The 19,475-nt window shown below is 37.4% G+C and overlaps 1 pseudogene; it reads right to left on the reverse strand.

Annotated features, from left to right (window-relative positions):
- Positions 1 to 1,463: 1,463 nt before the first annotated feature.
- Positions 1,464 to 17,072, reverse strand: LOC125922393 (40S ribosomal protein S4, X isoform-like; annotated as a pseudogene).
- Between the last annotated feature and the right edge of the window lie 2,403 nt (positions 17,073 to 19,475).

Consider the following 19,475-nt stretch of genomic DNA (forward strand, 5'->3'; position numbering starts at 1 on the left):
AAATGACCACACCCAACACCCAGGTCTTCCTTCTCAGTACCATTCCCCACTGAAGAAATCAGAGATCCTTGGGAAAACAGCTGATTCCAGAGCTCAGACGGAAAAAGTAAATGATGAGCCTGGAACATGTTGTTCAGTCATAACTAAGGAAGGGCTCCAAAAAAAAAAAAAAAAAAAAAAGTCACCTGTCAAAAGGAAGCCAGTTTGAAGAGGTTCCCACTGGCTAAATCTGAGACAATTAGAGTACTAAAATAGAGGAATGAATTAAAACCTATGAAACAACAGAGAAATCCATTATATAAATACATAAATATTTAGATAGATAAATGGAGAAATTGAAGGTTCGATGAGGAACAGAACATTTACATAATCTTAAAGTACATCCCCTCAAAATATTCACTAATTACTAAGGAAAACACACTAAATTTACACTGGAGAAGTCCAGCAAACACCTTCAGGATCAAGTGATCTAAGCTAACATCACCAGTAATGAAACAAAGCAAAATGTGTCTGCTGACAGACCACCATGAGCCACAGGACCACTTCCATGATATCCCTGCCAAAGAAACGTAATCCAGATCTACTCTACTCATGGGGAAGCATCAGACAAACCCAAACTGAAGGATATTCTATAAAATGACCCATCTGTCACGCTTGAAGGTCCAAACAAAATCACTATTAAAGTGGCTTCATCTTCAAAAAGAAGGTTAACAATAAAATACTTCATATTCATGAAGAGGTAGATTTCCTTGTTAATTAAGGATTATACTCTCTTTTCATCCGCAGTTCTAAGTGGTTTTATACAGCTTTATTACATTTATTTCCCAAGGGTAGCATGCCATAGGGGTATCACTTGATCTAATAATTCAACTATAGAAGGAGGTAATAGGGTTCTCCAGAAAAACAAAAGCAACAGGATGTGGAGATGGAGATGAGAGAGAGAGAGAGGGAGTTAGAGAGAAAGAAATTTATTTTAAGGAATTGACTCACATGATTTGGAGGCTTGGCAAGTCCAAAATCTTCAGAGTAAGCCTGTAGTCTTGAAACTCTGGAAGAAATTGCAATTTGAGTCCAAAGGCAGTCGCTGGCAGAATTCTTTCTTGCTTGGGGAGGTTGGTCTTTTTCTATTAAAACCTTCATCTGATCAGATGAGGCCCACCCACACTATAGAGTTAATCTGCTTAATTTAAACTCTACTGACTTAAATGTTAATCTCACTAAAAGATACCTTCACAGAAACATCTAGAAAAATGTTTTATCAAATATCTGAGTCCCAATGCCTAGCCAAATTGACACATTAACTATCACCCAGGGAAAAAAGAACGACTGTTATTGTTCTGGACATATGTGTAGAATAAGACCGCATCACTTTGGATTCAAGGTCATTCACTTTGGTCTCATGTCATTCAGTGATACATATACTTTTTTTTTTCATGCTGTATTATCTATAATTAAGTATAAAGACTTCCAATTATGTCACCTAGAGACTGTTTTACCCACTGCTCTGTGTAGCCACCAGTCTCTTGTCTCTCTTTTCAGCAATGGTGAGGCAGATACCCTTTCCATGGGGAAGAGAAATCCATGTTTTTTTCCCCTTTACCAATAACAAAAATGTTGGAGAGCCAGGTGGCAAAGCTGTTGCCATTGGCATCTTTCACATGAACTACATCAACAGATGTAGTCTCTCTCTGTTGGTGATCACACCAATTCTTCCCAGGTCAGCACCTCTGGTCACCATATACAGATTACCAGTGTCAAACTTGATGAAATCTGTAATTTCTTCAGTCTCCAAATCAATCTAAATGGTGTCATTCTCCTTGATGAGGGGGTCAGTTTAAAGGATGGTGAGAGCATCATGGGTCACTGGATGAGGGATTCCTTTTGTCCCCACAAATATCTTTCTCACTTTGCAAAACTTACACTTGGCCTCCTGAGGTGTAATCCAACAAACAGCAAAGTGACCCTTGGTGTCACAGATCATATGAAAACTCTCCCCAGTCTTGTCAATGCTGATGACATCCATAAAACCAGCAGGATAGGTTATATCAGTTTGGACTTGCCATCAATCTTAATAAAACACTGTATGCAGATCTTCTTTACTTCATCTCCTGTTAGCACATACTTAAGTTTGTTCCTTAGGAAAATGATAAGAGGGAGATATTCTCTCATCTTAATGGAGACCAGTAGATGGATGAGGCACAAATACACCAGTCAGTTTATCCAACGCCTAATGCTTTGGAGGTGCTATGCGCTTCAGATGCTGCTTGGGACCATGAGCCACAACTGTACTAGGCATGAAAAGTATATGCAGTGATGTATATACTTTTATCTCATGGTGGTTGTTTTTTTTTTTTAAACTCGTTTTCATTTTTAGGAGGAAAAACAGCCTTGAGCATCATCAAAGTTTGGGCTCTTTTTGCCACAGTGACTAATGCATTTTGTAATTACCTCATTAGCATAAAGGTGTGTAGGAAAGGTTTTTTCCTAGGCATTCATGGAGGAAGAAAATGTAGGCCCATCTTCTTTTACAGACCTGAATCAAGAAAGGCTACTCTCAGGACCAGGTCTTAAGGGAGCTAACGAAGAGAACTAAGATGTGAAGACACCTTTGCCTAAAGGTTTTCAGCTGATTTTACCTCAAACAGTCTAGTCCATTCACAATAGAAAAAAAAGATCAGAGTTCAGCCGTGGCAGAAATAACCACAAGCTACTCATTCCGTGTCAGAACATGATGCTGTTTCTTCTTCCAGGGACAGAAATGACACTCATATCTTGGATCCAACTTCTAATCATGAAGCCGTGAGCAGGAAAATGAAAGCCAGTCTTTCATGGGGCTGATAGATGTCTTTGCCCTCATGGCTTTCCAGTTCTCTGGTTTCTCAGGAATATCAGCTGGGAAAGGATATGAATCTCCAGCAAAACAATCAGGAAAATAGTGAACTGAGCCATTTGATAATCATAATGATGATTAATTAAATATCTGTTTTGTACTAGATGTTTTGTACTAGATGCCATTCTGAGTACCAGGAAGACAAGATGACAAAACATGGCCCTTGCTCCTCAGTCTAGTGAGAGCAATGAGTGAGAGAACTACATGGAAAGAGTTAACAAACGCAAAGGGATATATGACTGTCTGAGGGTCTAGAAGGGTTTCACAGAGGAGGTAGCCTTTGACCTTCACCTTGGAAGATGCTTTAAAGCCCAGCAAGAGGAGTAACAGGAAACAGGATTTTAAGCATGTCTGGGTGGCTCAGTTGGTTAAGCACCTGACTTTGGCTTAGGTCGTGATCTCACAGTTTATGAGCTCAAGTCCCACATTGGGCTCTCTGTTATCAGTGCAGAGCCTGCTTTGGATCCTCTGTCCCTCTTTCTCTTTCTTTCTCAAAAATAAATAAACATTAAGAAAAAAAAAAGAAGAGGAAAGAGAGGATTCCAGAAACTTGGAGTTTATTTTTTATTTACTCATTTTATTATTGATTATTGAAGTACTGAATATTCACTTAGAAAATATGCAATGTGCCAAAAAATTTTAAAGAAGCCAAAAACAATGACTCAAAAAAATGACCTATAACTCTGATATCTAGAGGCAATACTATAGCAGTAATTACTTTGCCATAATTCCTTATTTTCTTTTTCTATGCATTTTAATATAAAATTTTGTTTACACTATATTTATAACTTTGTATATTGTTCATTCTTTTTTAAAAAATGTTTATTTACTTTTGAGAGAGAGAGAGAGAGAGAGAGAGAGAGAGAGAGAGAGAGAAACAGACCGTGCGTGGAAGAGGGACAGAGAGAGAGGGAGACACAGAATCCGAAGTTGGCTCCAGGTTCCATGCTGTCAGCACAGAGCTCAATGTGGGCTCTAACTCACAAACCATGAGATCATGACCTGAACTGAAGTCAGACGCTTAACCGCCTAACTGACTGAAGCACCCAGGCACCCCTGTTCATTCTTAAAAACATATACTATCACTAAAAAACTTGTTATACCAATATTTGATAGCTTCTTAAAATCTCACTGGATTTACCATAATTGTGTAAGCATTAATCTATTATGGATTTTTGTGCTCCAAATTTTCATTTATATAAAGCATGTTATTGTGTGTCAATTTTTTCACATTTTAGAAGTGGAAATCCTGGATTAAAGTATATGAACATTAAAGGATACAAAAATACTGATTTGAAGGGGCACATGTACCACAATGCTTATAGCAGCACTATCAACAATAGCCAAATTATGGAAAGAGCCCACATGTCCTTGACTGATGAAGGATAAAGAAGATGTGGTATATATATACTATGGAATATCACTTGGCAATCAGAAAGAATGAAATCTTGCCATTTGCCACAATGTGCATGGAACTAGAGTGTATTATGCTAGGTGAAATAAGTCAGAGAAAGACAAATATCATATGATGTCACTCACATGTGGAATTTAAGAAACAAAAAATAAGTATAGCAAATATAAATAAAACACACAGATATTTAAAAATCACTCAGACCTCAATAGATAAATGGCATGAACCACCAGTTCACAAAAGAGCATAATAAAACATTTAACTTTACTAGAAATAAAAGAAATACAATTTTTCCTATTAAATTATCAAATATTTTTAAAATGATACTATTCTAGTAAGCTATACATTTGAGATTAGGCACTTTACTGAATGTATGCTGAAATCCATTTAAAGAAACAAAACAGATGGGGGCGCCTGGGTGGCTCTGTCAGTTGAGTGACCGACTCTTGGTTTTGGCTCAGGTCATGATCTCACATTTCATGGGTTTGAGCCCCAAACTGGGTTGGGGCTGACAGTGGGGAGCTGACAGTGGGGATCCTGCTTGGGATTCTTTCTCCCTCTCTCTCTGCCCCTCCCCTTCTCATGCATGCAGGCACTCTCTCTCCCTAAAAATAAGTAAATAAACATTTTTTAAAGTATATGAACATTATTAATGCTCTTAACAACTAGCCATATCTTCTAGAAAGGTTGCAATAATTTAAATTATCACTAGCATGGTATAAAAGTGTCTTTATAACAAAATGCCTATCAACATTGCATAGAATTTTGATGGATTTCAGCATACATTCAGTACAGTGCTCTAATCTCAAAGGTATAGCTTACTAGAATAGTATCATCTTTTAAATATTTGATAATTTAATAAGAAAAATTGTATTGCTTTTATTTCTAGTAAAGTTAAATGTTTTGTTATGCTTATTAGACTCTTTTGTGAACTGGTGGCCCATGCCATTTATCTATTGAGGTCTGAGTGATTTTTAAAAAACTGTATATTCTATTTATATTTGCTGTAGATATTTTTCTCAGCTGGCTGTTTTTGTTTTTTTTTTCCATTTTCTCTGTTACAATTTTTGACAACCAAAGCTTTTATTGTTTCTATTGTTTGTGTGGTCAACTTTTTCAATCTTTTCCTTTGTGGTTTCTTTAAAGTAGAATTCAAAATATTTTTGAATTTCTTTGAGACTTCTTCTTTAACTCATGGATTAATTATGCGAGTGTTTTTTGATATCCAAATATTTGGGGGATTATCCAGCTATCTTTATGTTATTGATTTCTAGTTTAATTTAATTGTTATCCGGGCATATTCTTTGTATGATTTCTGTGATTCTAAATTTATGAAGGTGTGTTTTATGACCAAAAATATGGTTCATATTGGTGAACGATCCCTGTAAGCTTGAGAAGAATGCGCATTCTGTTGGTGTTGGATGGAGTATTCTGTACATGTCAATTAGATCTGGTTGATTGATAGCCCTGCGTAGGTTATCTGTATCCTTACTGATTCACTGCCTGCTTGATACATGAGTTACTAGCAGAGGGGCATTGAAGTGTCCAGCTCTAATCGTGGATTTGTCTATTGCTCTTCTCAGTTCTATCAGTTTTTGACTCCTGTGTTTTGATGCTCATTGTTAGGTATATGTATGTTTAGGGCTGTACTGTCTTCTTGGAGAATTAAACCCTTTATCATGTATATAATATCATGTATATAAGGCCCCATTTTATTCGTGATAACCTTCCCTGGTCATAAGTTGGCTTTGCCTGAAATTAATAGAGATACTCCAGTTTTCTTTGATTAATGTTAGCATGGTATGTCTTTCTTCATCCTTCACTTATAATCTATCTGTGTGTTTACACATAAAATAGGTTTCTTATAGTTAGGTCTTATTTTTTTAAGCCACATTGACCATCTCTGTCTTTAATTGGTGAATTAAATTGGTGAATTAATATTCAGACTTTCAAAGTAAAAGCGTAGTAGGGTTCCTGGAGATAAAGACCACCAAAATGTGGGGGCTTCCCCCCCAAACTGTGGTCCCCAGGATTTTTTCACTCATATTAGTCCACAATTCAGCCTCTGAAAACTCATTCAAAATTACCATTTAACTGTATAATTTTTTTTTAAGTTTATTTTTGACAGAGAGAGACAGAGCACAAGTAGGGGGAGGGGCTGAGAGAGAGGGAGGTACAGAATTCGAAGAGGCTCCAGGGCTCTGAGCTGTCAGCACAGAGCCCAACGTGGGGTTCAAACTCACAAACCATGAGATCATGACCTGAGTTGAAGTTAGACGCTTAACCGACTGAGCCACCCAGGTACCCTAAATATACAACTCATAATTGACCAATGTCAATGGAAATTTAGACAAGGAGATAATGACTCAACACCAAAAAGATCATTTGTTTTCAGATACAGAACTGTGGTATAAGCATTGCGTCTAACAAGTCTCTATGAAGCATCCCTATAAAATAGATTTGTTTCTATGGACACTAAGAAACACTTTGCCTCCACTTTACACTTACAGAAGGCCTCACAGAGCCAAGTCCTGGGAGCAGAGAGCCAAGCAGAAGGAATTTGCAAAGCAGAGTGGCCTTTCCTGCAGCCGCTTGAGCTATGCATCTGGGGAGAGAAGCTAGCTCTAAGAGCTTCTCAAAAAACAGCAAACTAAGCATGAATTTTATTTCTTATACCAAAGCACCCTCCCTTTTTCCTGCTTGTGGCTTTGTCTGTATCTATTTCAAGCTACTCAGTTTACAGATCTAGCCAATGTCACACCATGTCATTATGCCATAAAAGAATTTCACGGTTCCTGTGTATACCTCCTACCTTCTGACTGCAGCAAGTGAAGAAAGATTCCAGTCCAGTTTAGAGAGCACAGTAAGAATCAGGACAGCTCTGAGTGAAGTAGACTGAACAGCCTCTCACCACTCACCAATAGGACAACTAAGTGCATTGTGCTAATTATATTACTGCAAGATTCAAGCCACAACAAAACAACAGTAATCCAGACAGTGAGGTACTGGCTTAAGGAAAGACATATAGATCAATGGAATAGAACTAAGAATCCACAAATAAACCCTTATGTTTCCATAAGGATGTCAAGACAATTCAGTGGGGAAAGAATAGTCTTTTCAACAAATAATGCTGGGACAACTGGATGTTCAGATGCAAAAGAATAAAGTTGGGCCATTATTTCACAAAATACAAAATAAAAAATTAACACAAAATTATCACAACATTAAAGACTTAAATGTAAAAGCTAAAGCTGTAAAACTCTTAGAAGAAAACCCAGGCATAAATCTTCATCACCTTGGATTAGGCAGTCATTTCTTAGATACAACACCAAAAGCACAAGTGACAAAAGAATAATAGACTTTATCAAAAATTGAAACTTGTAGGGGCGCCTAAGGGCTCAGTCGGTTAAGTGTCTGACTTAGGCTCAGGTCAATATCTCACAGTTTGTGAGTTTGAGCCCCACCCCCACCTTGGGCCCTGGGCTAACAGCTCAGAGCCTGGAGCCTGTTTCAGATTCTGTGTCTCCCTCTCTCTCTGCCCCTCCCCCACTTGTGCTCTGTCTCTCCCTCTCTCTCAAAAATAAATAAACATTAGAAAAAAATCAAAACTTGTATGTTTCAAAGGATACAATCAAGAAAATAAAAAGAGGGGAGCCAGGGTGACCCAGTTGTTAAGCTTTTGACTTTGGTTGACATCATGATCTCATGGTCCGTGACTTCGAGACCCACATCTGTCTCTGTGCTAACAGCTCAGAGCCTGGAGCCTGCTTTGGATTCTGTGTTTCCCTCTCTGCCCCTCCCCCACGTGCTCTCTCTCTCTCTCTCTCTCTCTCTCTCTCTTAAACAAATAAGCATTAAAAATAAATAAAGAAAAATAAAGAACAATAAAACACAAGGAGTGGAAAAAGATATATATTTATAAATCATATATATATAATTAAGGAATTGCATAATGAATGCATAAAGAAGTCTTATAATTCAGCAACAAAATAAAAATAATCCTTGCGGGCCACCTGGGTGGCTCAGTCAGTTAAGTGTCTGATTCTTGATTTTGGCTCAGGTCATGATCTCACGGTTCGTGAATTCAAGCTCCATATCTGGCTCTGTGCTGACAATGCAGCCTGTTTGGGATTTTCTCCCTCTCTCTCTGCCCCTCCAGCACCCCCTTCTCAAAAATAAATAAATAAACTTAAAGAAAAACATTCTTGAACCCAAATCTTGGTTTTTAATACCATTCTTCGGTGGCATCAATAAAAGGAACAGGACTCCTTGGAGAAACGGTTGCTTCTACAACTGTTGCAAGAAATACTGTACACAAAATGGCCCTGGAGCATATTATAGTGCCAGAAAGTAAGGAAGTGCTCACACACACACACACACACACACACAATGATGGGGATATGTCAAAGGGACCCAGGAACCAATTGAAAAGGCTCTCAATGGCTTAAGTTGGAACAGTTGAGCAATACGAGAGATAAAGTAGTATTGCATTATAAACCAAAATATAAAGTAAATATCTATGAGTTCATATAACTATAAATAGATGATAGCTAGATAGCTAGATAGATGATAAGAAGAGACAAATCTCATGCACAGAGGAATACCAAATAATTTATGTAGATATTCTTCCCTCAAGAGTTGATGCATATCTCCCTACTCCTTAGATGTGGGTTGTGCATAGTGACTTCCTTGCAAAGAGTATAGTATGGAAACAGAGAGGAAAGAAGCTGTACAAACACTATCTCAGGCAGGTCTAACGTTAATTAGTATCAACAATGATAAGCCATGTCATAGAATATGATGAAAATAGCACTTCACCTCTGTGAACTTACTCTGCAAAACACATTATCCCAGTCTAATCATGAGAAAAACATCAGAAAATCCCAATAAAAGAACATCCCCTGAAACACTTGACCAGTATTTCTCCACAGTGTTGAGGTCATCAAAACCAAGGAACATCTCAGAAACTGCCACAGACAAGAGGAGTCTGAGACATGACAACTAAATACAGTGTGGCGTCCTGGATGGGATCCTGGAATAGAAAAAGGACATTAGGTAAAAGCTAAGGAAATCTGAATAAAATACAGATTTAGTCAATAATAATGCATCAGTATTGGTTCCCTGATTGTAACAAATGTATCATAAGATGTTAATAAAAGGGAAAACTAGGTAGAGGGTATACAGGACTCTCTGTACAATCTTCACAATTTTTCTGTAAATCTAAAACTGTCCTTTAAAAGTTTATTTTAAAAAGACACAATATACAAAGTTTAGAAACAACGCAGTTTAAAAACGGGCAAAGATCTGAAAAGACATTTGGCAGAGAGAGATACACAAATGACCAATAAGCACATGAAAAGATGTTCAACACCATTTGTGTATAGGGAAATGCTAATTAAAACCACAATGAGGGGGCACCTGGGTGGCTCAGTCGGTTAAGCGGCCGACTTCGGCTCAGGTCATGATCTCGCGGTCCGTGAGTTCGAGCCCCGCGTCGGGCTCTGTGCTGACCGCTCAGAGCCTGGAGCCTGTTTCAGATTCTGTGTCTCCCTCTCTCTGACCCTCCCCCGTTCATGCTCTGTCTCTCTCTGTCTCAAAAATAAATAAACGTTAAAAAAAAAAAAAAGTTTAAAAAATAAATAAATAAATAAAAATAAAACCACAATGAGATATCACATCACTCCCACTAGGATGACTATATAATCAAAAAGGTAGACAATATCAAGTGTTGAAAAGGATGCAGAGGAAACGGAACTCTCATACATTTCTGGTAAAAATTAAAATCCTGCAACATAGGGGCGCCTGCGTGGTTCAGTCGGTTCAGGTCATGATCTTACAGTTTGTGGGTTCAAGCCCTGTGTCAGGCTCTGTGCTGACAGCCTGGAGCCTGCTTCAGATTCTGTGTCTCCCTCTCTCTCTACCGCGTCTTTCATCCATCCCTACCATCCCTTATGGTAATCATCAGTTTGCTCTCTAGAGGTAAGAGTCTATTTTTTGGTTTGCCTCTTTTTTTCTTTGTTTGTTTTGTTTCTTAAATTCCACACATGGGTGAAATCACATGATATTTGTCTTTATCTGACTTATTTCACTTAGCATTATACCTTCTAGGTCCATCCATGTTGTTGCAAATGGCAAGATTTCATTCTTTTTTATGGCTGAGTAATATTCAATTGTATCCATATACCGCTTTTTCTCTTTCCATTCATCTATTAATGGACACTTGGGATGCTTCCATAATTTTGGTTATTGTAAATAATGCTGTAATAAACATAGGAGTAAATATATACTTTTGAGTTAGGATTTTCATATTCTTTGGGCAAATATTCAGTAGTGGAATTACTGGATTATATGGTAATTCTATTTTTAAATTTTTTGAGGAACCTCCATACTGTTTCCCCCAGTGGCTGCACCAGTTTGCATTCCCAGCAACAGTGCACAAAAGTTTCATTTTCTCTGCATCCTCGCCAACACTTGTTATTTCTTGTGGTTTTGATTTTAGCCATTTAAACAGGAATGAGGTGATATCTCATTGTGGATTTGATTTGCATTTAAAAGGAATAAAATATTAATATATGCTAATACATTAATGAATCTTGAAAACATTATGCTAAGTGAAAGAAGCCAGAGATAAAAAAGCTATATACTGTATGATTCCACTGTTATGAAATGTCCAGAGCAAACAAATCCATAGAGACAGAAAGCAGATTAATAGTTTCCAGAGGCTGGAGGAGTGGGAAATGAGGAATAATTATTAGTGGATACAGAGCTTTTTTTTGGGGGGGGGGGATGAAAATTTTCTGGAATTCAGTAGTGGCAAAATTTTGTGAACATACTAAAATACACTGAAATCTAAAGAGTTACACACTTAAAATTGATAAACTAAGAAAGATAAGTTTCAAACTGTACTATGAATTGTCCTGACCATTTTCCTCCAAAGAAAGGAGGAAGACACGTGATACATATGTTATTTACAGAGAAATGAAGGCACCAAGTGGACAGCTGTGCTGTCATCAGCTTGATCAGAAATTACTGGGCTCCTGCTTTAGGTAGGACATGGATGAACCATGTTCTTACAGAAAGTAACGCAGGAAAAGACATTCTTTCCCTTCATCAGTTGGGGGTTCTAGGATTAACACAGAGGTCATTTCTATTAAAATAAACAACTAATGGAAGCTCGGTTGACTTTGACCACTTATTTAAAAAACTGCAAGCTCATTGTGATTTCTCATATCAGAATTGTCTGTTAATGCAGCTGAAAACATTAGATTTACTCTGCACTCACCATTTATATAGCTGCATAGAGTAGTCCCCACTTCTATGGGCAAATGGAATAAAATCCCAGAAGTCAGGCTTGAGCAACAAACGCCTACAACAAATGATGCTTTTTTGTTTGTTTGTTTGTTTGTTTGTCAAGGTCAAAGAATCAATGCTTCAGCATGAGTATTTTTTAACTGGGGAGAGAAGGGAGGCTACCTGGTCTCCCATTTCTGAGGAAAACAACATTAGAAAAGAAGTAGGAGCATCTGGGTGGCTCAGTCGGTTGAGCATCCAACCTCAGCTCGGGTCATGATCTCACGGTCTGTGAGTTCGAGCCCCGCGTCAGGCTCTGTGATGACAGCTCAGAGCCTGGAGACTGTTTCGGATTCTGTGTCTCCCTCTCTCTCTGCCCCTCCCTCACTTGTGCTCTATCTCTCTCTGCCTCTCAAAAATAAAATAAATGTAAAAAAAAATTTAAAAAAACGTATGGCTTGAATCTCATTTTTCTTCTTTATTGATTTTTAAGTGTATGACTGAGTAGATTTTATTTATTCACAAAGTTGTGCCACTATCTAATTCCAGGAAATTTTCATTGCCCCCAAAAGAAACCCTATCCCCATGAGCAGTCATTAAAGCAATGAAGAAAATGCACATGACGACAGCATGAAGCTTCCCTCACAGTGCAGGGAGAGACCATCACGTGTCTGACCTGCATTCTCAAGGGAGGGGAGAGAGCCAGAGGAAACAGCCATTGTGTCAATGACTCCAAATCAAATCAAGGACTTGTCTAATTTGTTTTCCTGTATGTTTTTTTCTTCTCTCCTGCTCTTTTCCTATCTCTGCAATCTCTCCTCTTTTGCCGTGACCATCTCTCCCACTCTACCCTCTCCTTTACTCTCTTTTTCATGTTCAGACATACTGAGACTGCATGGACTCTTCTCCTCTTCTCCATTTCCACCTCCTTCTCTAAGCTCTTCTTCCTCTGCTCATCTCAAAATGTTGATGTTTTATGTCCGTGTGTGTGTGTGTGTGTGTGTGTGTGTGTAAAAAGAAAAGCAGAAGTAAGTTAGTCTATGTGACTCTCTGCTTGGCTAAGAACAACAGGAGCTACAAATGTCCCTTAAATATTAGTCCCCTCTTCTTAAAATCAGGCAGAAGTGTTTGGGTAAACAAGAAAAGACATGCAAAGAGTTACAAAAGTATTCAGTACTAGAAAAGGAAAATCTCCTTTCTCTAGATTATGGTTCAAGGCCAAGTTATTCCCTGTGACTAGAGGTTAGTTACTCTGTATTTGCCATAAGTAAACTGATTTTTTTGGGGGGAGGATGATTTTTTAAAAGATTCATAGATGATTGAATCTCTGATTAAATAAAATCTCTGATAAAACATAAAGAAAGAACAACAAATGAATGTACTATATATGCTTATTTTCACAAAGAAAAGTTACCTATGCTTCTCAAAAAGTGACAGTGTGAACTTGGGAGCACAGCATTGCACGTGACTGTGAAGCTCTCCAGCTCTGTGTCCTCTCAGCGCCTCCAGGGAGCCAAGGCTCTCAAAGGTATGAGCGCCCCGGCCTGCTGAGGACACTGCAACACTCCTGCCCTCTCAGTGTGGTCAGCATACAAGGTAAGTTCTTTTAAGTTTTTTCTTAACTCAAAGGTATAGTGTTGAGAGAAAAGAGACTAGATTCAGAGGGAAAATTAGAAATGACCAAAGCTGCAAGAGCAGGACAGGAATGCCTTTGAGCCAAGCAGAAACATGGACCAGTAGCCCTTTGTGAGCTCTCTGTAAGGGAAGGGCTCAGCTTCTAAAACAGTGTAACTATTCATCTTTAAAACACCACAAAAATTTAAAACACCCTGTATTTCCAAGTATATTCATGTACCTTCTAAGGTGAACAACAACAACAAAAAATGTAACTGCAATCCCCCATGTCTATCCTGTTTCCTCACCAAAGCTTCTTCTGGTAGAAAACCTGGAAGCACTCATCACAAATATATTTCTTTCTTTTCTTTCTTTCTTTCTTTCTTTCTTTCTTTCTTTCTTTCTTTTCTTTCTTTCTTTCTTTCTTTCTTTCTTTCCTTTCTTTTCTTTCTTTCTCTTTCTTTCTTTCTTTCTTTCTTTCTTTCTTTCTTTCTTCTTTCTCTATTTGTCTTTTTATTTATTTTTAAGTAGGCTCCTGTAGAGCCCAGTGAGAGGCTTGACCTCACCACTCTGAGATCAAGACCTTGAGATCAAGACCTGAGCTGAAATCAAGAGTTGGACGCTTAACCGACTGAGGCACCCAGGCACCCCCACAAATGCCTTTACAATGCCATGTTGTTGCAATTTTAAAAAGAAAGGTGAGTAGGCACAATGGACCCCACACACACAAAGGGCAGTAGCCCACAGCAAATCACAGTGGCTCAGAGCCTTGGGTCCCCCAACAATGATTTAGAAGCACTGGACTGGAGCATTTCTAAGGTACCACCAGTTGCTATAATTTTATCATCTTATTAAGTGATATAATTGGTAGCGGAGCTTATATGCTTTAAAAAATGATAGATTATAGATGATAGATAGACAGATAGATAGATAGATAGATATAGATAGATGATTCTCTTGTATACTGAATCTCTTTTATGCAGATGTACAAGTAGGCAACACTATAACAATATTAATGAATGCTAAAACCCACAGTGTTTCCATAAGAAGTAACTCAAATGTTGAAATAAACTAACCCACCTCTACTTAACCCCCCCCCCTCAAAATTACCATCTGACAGTTTTAAACATTCTCTTTACTGGAAAGGTTTTTTAAAGGTTTTTATTTAGAAAGATTCATTCCATATACGTTCAGAGAATGATCATAATGTATGGAGCCAGAGACCATGAAGTCCAAGTTCAGGCACAGTTCTCAGAATTTTTAGGAGGAAGGGGTAGGTAGGCACCAGTAATTCCTCTTAAATTATAGGACAATGTGCCTGCCATATTGTAGATGCTCAAAACTGTTTTGTTGAATTAGGACAGAACACAATACAGTGAACACAAACATAAAGACCCTTGAACATACAGAATTCTCATGTACAATCATGTATAATACAATGAATGGAATTTTGCCTAATTTGGTATAGTTAGAAAATTTTTCCTCATAACAGTTAAGCTATTCAGAAAGGATTACCTCTCCAGCCATTTTTGGACCTTGTGCATGAAACATGCTGTTTTTCCATGAAGGGATCATACACGATGTTCCAGAGGGCCGCTGCAGACTTGACGTGTGAAGAATCATGGATCTAGAGAGTAATGCAGGGAACAACTTTCCAGCACCTGGGACTCACACAGGATGAACAAATAGACTTGTGGATGTCCTGGGTGAAGAGATCATGTGGATCAATAGTATAATGTTTAAGGAATGTTTTTTGCATGCTCTCAGGGGCACTTATCCTCACCTTACAGACTGGGATTGGTCCCAGATAGCTGTGTCAGCCAATCCAAACACGAATGGACTTGTGCTGTTCCCCATTTTGTGCCCCTTCAGACTGACCTCTTCTTGGCCTTTTGGACACTAACCATATGGTGAAATGGAGATACAGTTCAATTGTTCTCACCTTGACTGCTATTTAGAGGTCTAGATTTCAAGATTATTCCTGTATGCTAACAAATATACCTTGGGCTTATTTATTTTTTTGTTAGTGCCCATACTCTTTTCTACTCATGCTCCCACATTTCTGATAGACTCTGAAGTGTCAAACTAGGCATATTTTTAAAGCAGTTATTATAAATAGGTCATGAGAGGCAACCAAGGAAAATGTCACCAACTCTCAGTGGCACTAAAAGTAATGTTTCAAAGAATAATTGACTCAAAGTGCTTCCTTGCTGGGAATGCAAAGGCTGAGGCAACAGTGAAAGTAGTTTAAGGTACCCAATTCAAAACGGGCATTTAGGACAACCATCAATCCCTGCCCAACCACCAGTCCTTTGACTTCCTCCCATGGAGAAATCAGCATCTGAATTGCTTTGCTGTAGTTGAAGGAGTGTTATGTAATTCTGATTCTGAGTTTTCCAGTTAGGATAAAGGAACCAGGGGAATAAACTGTGTGTCAATGAATGGGGCAAAAGGAGAAGAAAAATGGTGATAAAAGAAAAAGAAAGTGTAAAAGAAATAAAGAGGGATGTTAAAACAAGCAAACAAAAGCTACCTCCTCTCTCAAACACCATAGCATAGAAGTGGCTTCTGAACTAGTGGAGGCAGAGTACTGACTTGGGCCTGTCGTGTACAGACCAGGATCTCAGCCAGCTCCAGGGAGGAAGCTCCTCACGCTCCATTGGAAACAATAGCTGTTCCCTGGACCAAAGAAATTTTGTAGTAGGGTTTTCCCTTCTCCATGTGAGACTGAGGAAAAGGGGAGCAACACAGTTAATATTTTATGAAAGTAAAATGGAAATAACCCATTTATTCTGATGTTATATCCTTTCCAAAATCATGGTGTTAGAATGTTCTCTCTTTTTTTTTTTTTTTGTTTGTTTTTTTATCTTTTGGAGATAGTCGATGCTGGTTGCTTTTTGTTTGTTTGTTTGTCTTTTGAGGTTTTTTGCTAGGTCCTTTTAAATTTCCAAATGCGAACTACAATATTCAAGATTTTCAAAACTTGCCTGACTATACAACTCTTTTATTGAAAAGCACTTAATAAAAACTATTTTTCTATTAACATTTTTCTATTTTTCTGTTAACAGTTTTTGCTATTTGCTTTTATTTTGCTCACTTGACAAAATTTATAAGTTGGGAAACTCCCTTGCCCAATTTTAGAAATATATATCTTACTGACCTGTGAAATACAATGATAACCCGGGGGACATTTGTCTAAAATGTCTGCCAAAGGGGTACCACAAGAAGTCAAATCCAATGTCAGTAAAATGTGTTCAAAACAGGTATCACTGTCAAAAAATTTTTTAATGACTACAAGTTTCCATGATACAAAACAAAACAAAAAAAAAAAAAACCCAGATATCTCAAAAATAACAGTGGAGCCACTTAGCAGGTGTAAAAATAATCATTTTCAATTGCAAATAATGTGCAAACATGTCACTCCTTGAAAAATTAGATAGGAATAATTAATGAAAAATCTATTTGTTACTTAAAGTCTATTTGTTATTTTTATATGCTGAATTTTTTTCTTTTTTCAAGTTTTTATTTAAATTCCAGTTAGTTGGGGCGCCTGGGTGGCTCAAGTGGTTAAGTGTCCAACCTCAGCACAGGTCATGATCTCATGGTTCGTGCGTTCAAGCCCCGCATCAAGATCGGTGCTGACAGTTCAGAGCCTGAAGCCTGCTTCACATTCTGTGTCCTCTTCTCTCCCTGCCCCTCCCCTGCTAGTGCTCTCTCTCTCTCAAAAGTAAATAAACATTTAAAATAAATAAATAAATTCCAGTTAGTTAACATAGAGTTTAATATTAGTTTTGGGTGTAGCATTTAGTGATTCATCACTTATATATAACACCCAGTACTTACCACAAGCGCCTTCTCAATCTCCATCACCCATTTAACCCATCCCCCCACCTACCTCCCCTCCAGTAACCATCAGTTTGCTCTCCATAGTTAAAAGAGTCTGTTTTCTGGTTTCCCTCTCTCTCTCTCTTTTTTTTAACCTTTGTTCATCTCTTTGTTTCTTAAATTCCATATATGAATGAAATCATATGGTACTTATCTTTCTCTGACGGACTTATTTCACTTAGCATAATACTCTCTAGTTCTGTCCACATTGTTGCAAATGGCAAGATTTCATTCTTTTTTATGGCTGAGAAAAGTCTATTTGCTATTAAGGATTGCTGGCTTCATAAATCTTTCTTCCTTTAATAGTTGTAATAATCACCCTTTAAAAAGCTAAAATAGCAATTTTCTTTTATTTCAACAACTTCAATAAAAAGTCAGAGCAAAATATTAATACCAAGTTTAAAACTCTTCATTCTTGTAGTCAAAAAGCTACTTTACCCACAAGTGTTAGTAATGTCAGTAATGGCATACATCTCTATACTTTCCTTCTAATATATTTTAGGATTCAATTCTATGTTACTAATTGCAAACCCAATTACCTGCAACTCTTGCTTCCTGGACAAATTTCTAAGAAAACAGACCTAAAGTCTAATACTGAGGTGTGAGTGTCCCTAAAGGCTTACAACAATGGTCTGGATATCATTATAGAACCAGGGTATTGGAAAGTAATCCAGAAATAACTCGGTTCACCATTTCTCAACAGTGTTTCTATTACATGCTTTTCAATAAAAGAGTTATATAGTTAGGCAAGTTTAAAGATCCTAAATAATCTATTTCCCCCTGGAAATTCACAATACACATTGGCATATTAAAAGTTCTGCAAAGTCTTGAACTACAGAAATCTCTTTAACTCAGTTTAATCCAATTTTCCCAAACTTTCTTTAGCACTTAACCATTCATGAATGAAACACACTTTGGGAAAAAATGATCTAAGACAACCTATTTTATGTATTGAAAAACGAGGGCCAGAAAAAGTTTAAGAGACTTGTTCAAGATTACCCAAATAGGTAGTAGCAGTCAGTCCCAGAATGCAGACCTCCTGGGTCCAATATAGGGCGCTTTCTATGATCACACTCTGCCTTTCTTCCACCTCATAGAAACCTTGGAAATTATTACGGAAAGTCTGTTATGAAAATGAAACCGAGAAAACCCAAGTAGATACGAGTATGTTCTTATTAATTTCCATGCCTTTCCAGCTGATATTATCAAAACATTTTTTAAAATCTTGGAGGTGTATAAATAAGGAAGGGAGGCCTGTAATTGATAGATGGAGTGGGAAAATTGCCTTTTCCTCAGGCCATTGTTATTCAGATTATGTTTATATGATGAAAAGTTGAAAAAAAAGATGATAGCTTCTAAGTAACAAACTGACACCCTCAGTGTCTAAGGATCAAATTATAACGGATTGGACTACTGTGAACTAGGTACTATGTGTCAGAGATTATTTTGGGCGTGTGTCTGACAACTGATCCTTAAAATGCAAAATAATACACTATACAATGTAGTCTCTCCACAAAACATGTCCGTGCTTACTTAGTAAATCCTAATACTATAAAATGGAATTTTTTCACATAGAAACTTATCTAAGCCTTAATTTATTAAACCTTACTTTAAAAAAATACGCTTTAACATTTTAAAATAAGTGTTGTGTAGCATTATTGTCCTGTATCAGAATAAAATTAGTCAAGTACTTCCTATTAGTTTAATATTGTGAAATGGTTAATTACAGAGTAGCAGAATGACTTCCATTGGTCCCTTGAAAAAAACCTTAGTGACCCATTTTGTACCAATGGGTTATGAAAAAGAAAAACAAACATACTGCCAATTTGATGGGTTTTCTTAGTGTGTAGAAACCACTTTTGAGAGATACTTAAGAAAGCTTTATAGGTTTTTAAGATATACATCTCCAAATTATCCCACATAAAAATCTTGGTGAGAGACTAGAATTTTGGAATAGTCTTCATATAATTCATATAATTATTGATTTGTTCAAAAAATGTGCAATTTAGTATTTGTAACTCACAGCCATCCCCCATTTTTTTCATCATTTAACTCTTTTTCTTTGTGAGAACAATTTTTTTCTACTCAGATTGATTACAGAGAAAGAATCATGTGTTGTTAACATTTCTTCACAGCTTCATGGTACCTCTCTGCTGATTTTTACATATGCCATCTTCCAGTCTTGTCCTTGATCGTCTGAACTTCAGTTCCAGGAAGAATCCTAATAGCCTCATTGCTCTCTGTCCCATAATGTTATTCCTGTGATCATATTGGCTACATGGCAAAAGGATTTTTCAGATGTAATTAAGGATACAAATCAGTGACCTTAAGAGAGACTATCTAGATGGACCCAACCTAACCACATGAGCCGTATAAAAGCATACA

Source organism: Panthera uncia, chromosome B1, assembly GCF_023721935.1.
Source record: "Panthera uncia isolate 11264 chromosome B1, Puncia_PCG_1.0, whole genome shotgun sequence".
In the NCBI taxonomy this organism is placed as follows: Eukaryota; Metazoa; Chordata; class Mammalia; order Carnivora; family Felidae; genus Panthera; species Panthera uncia.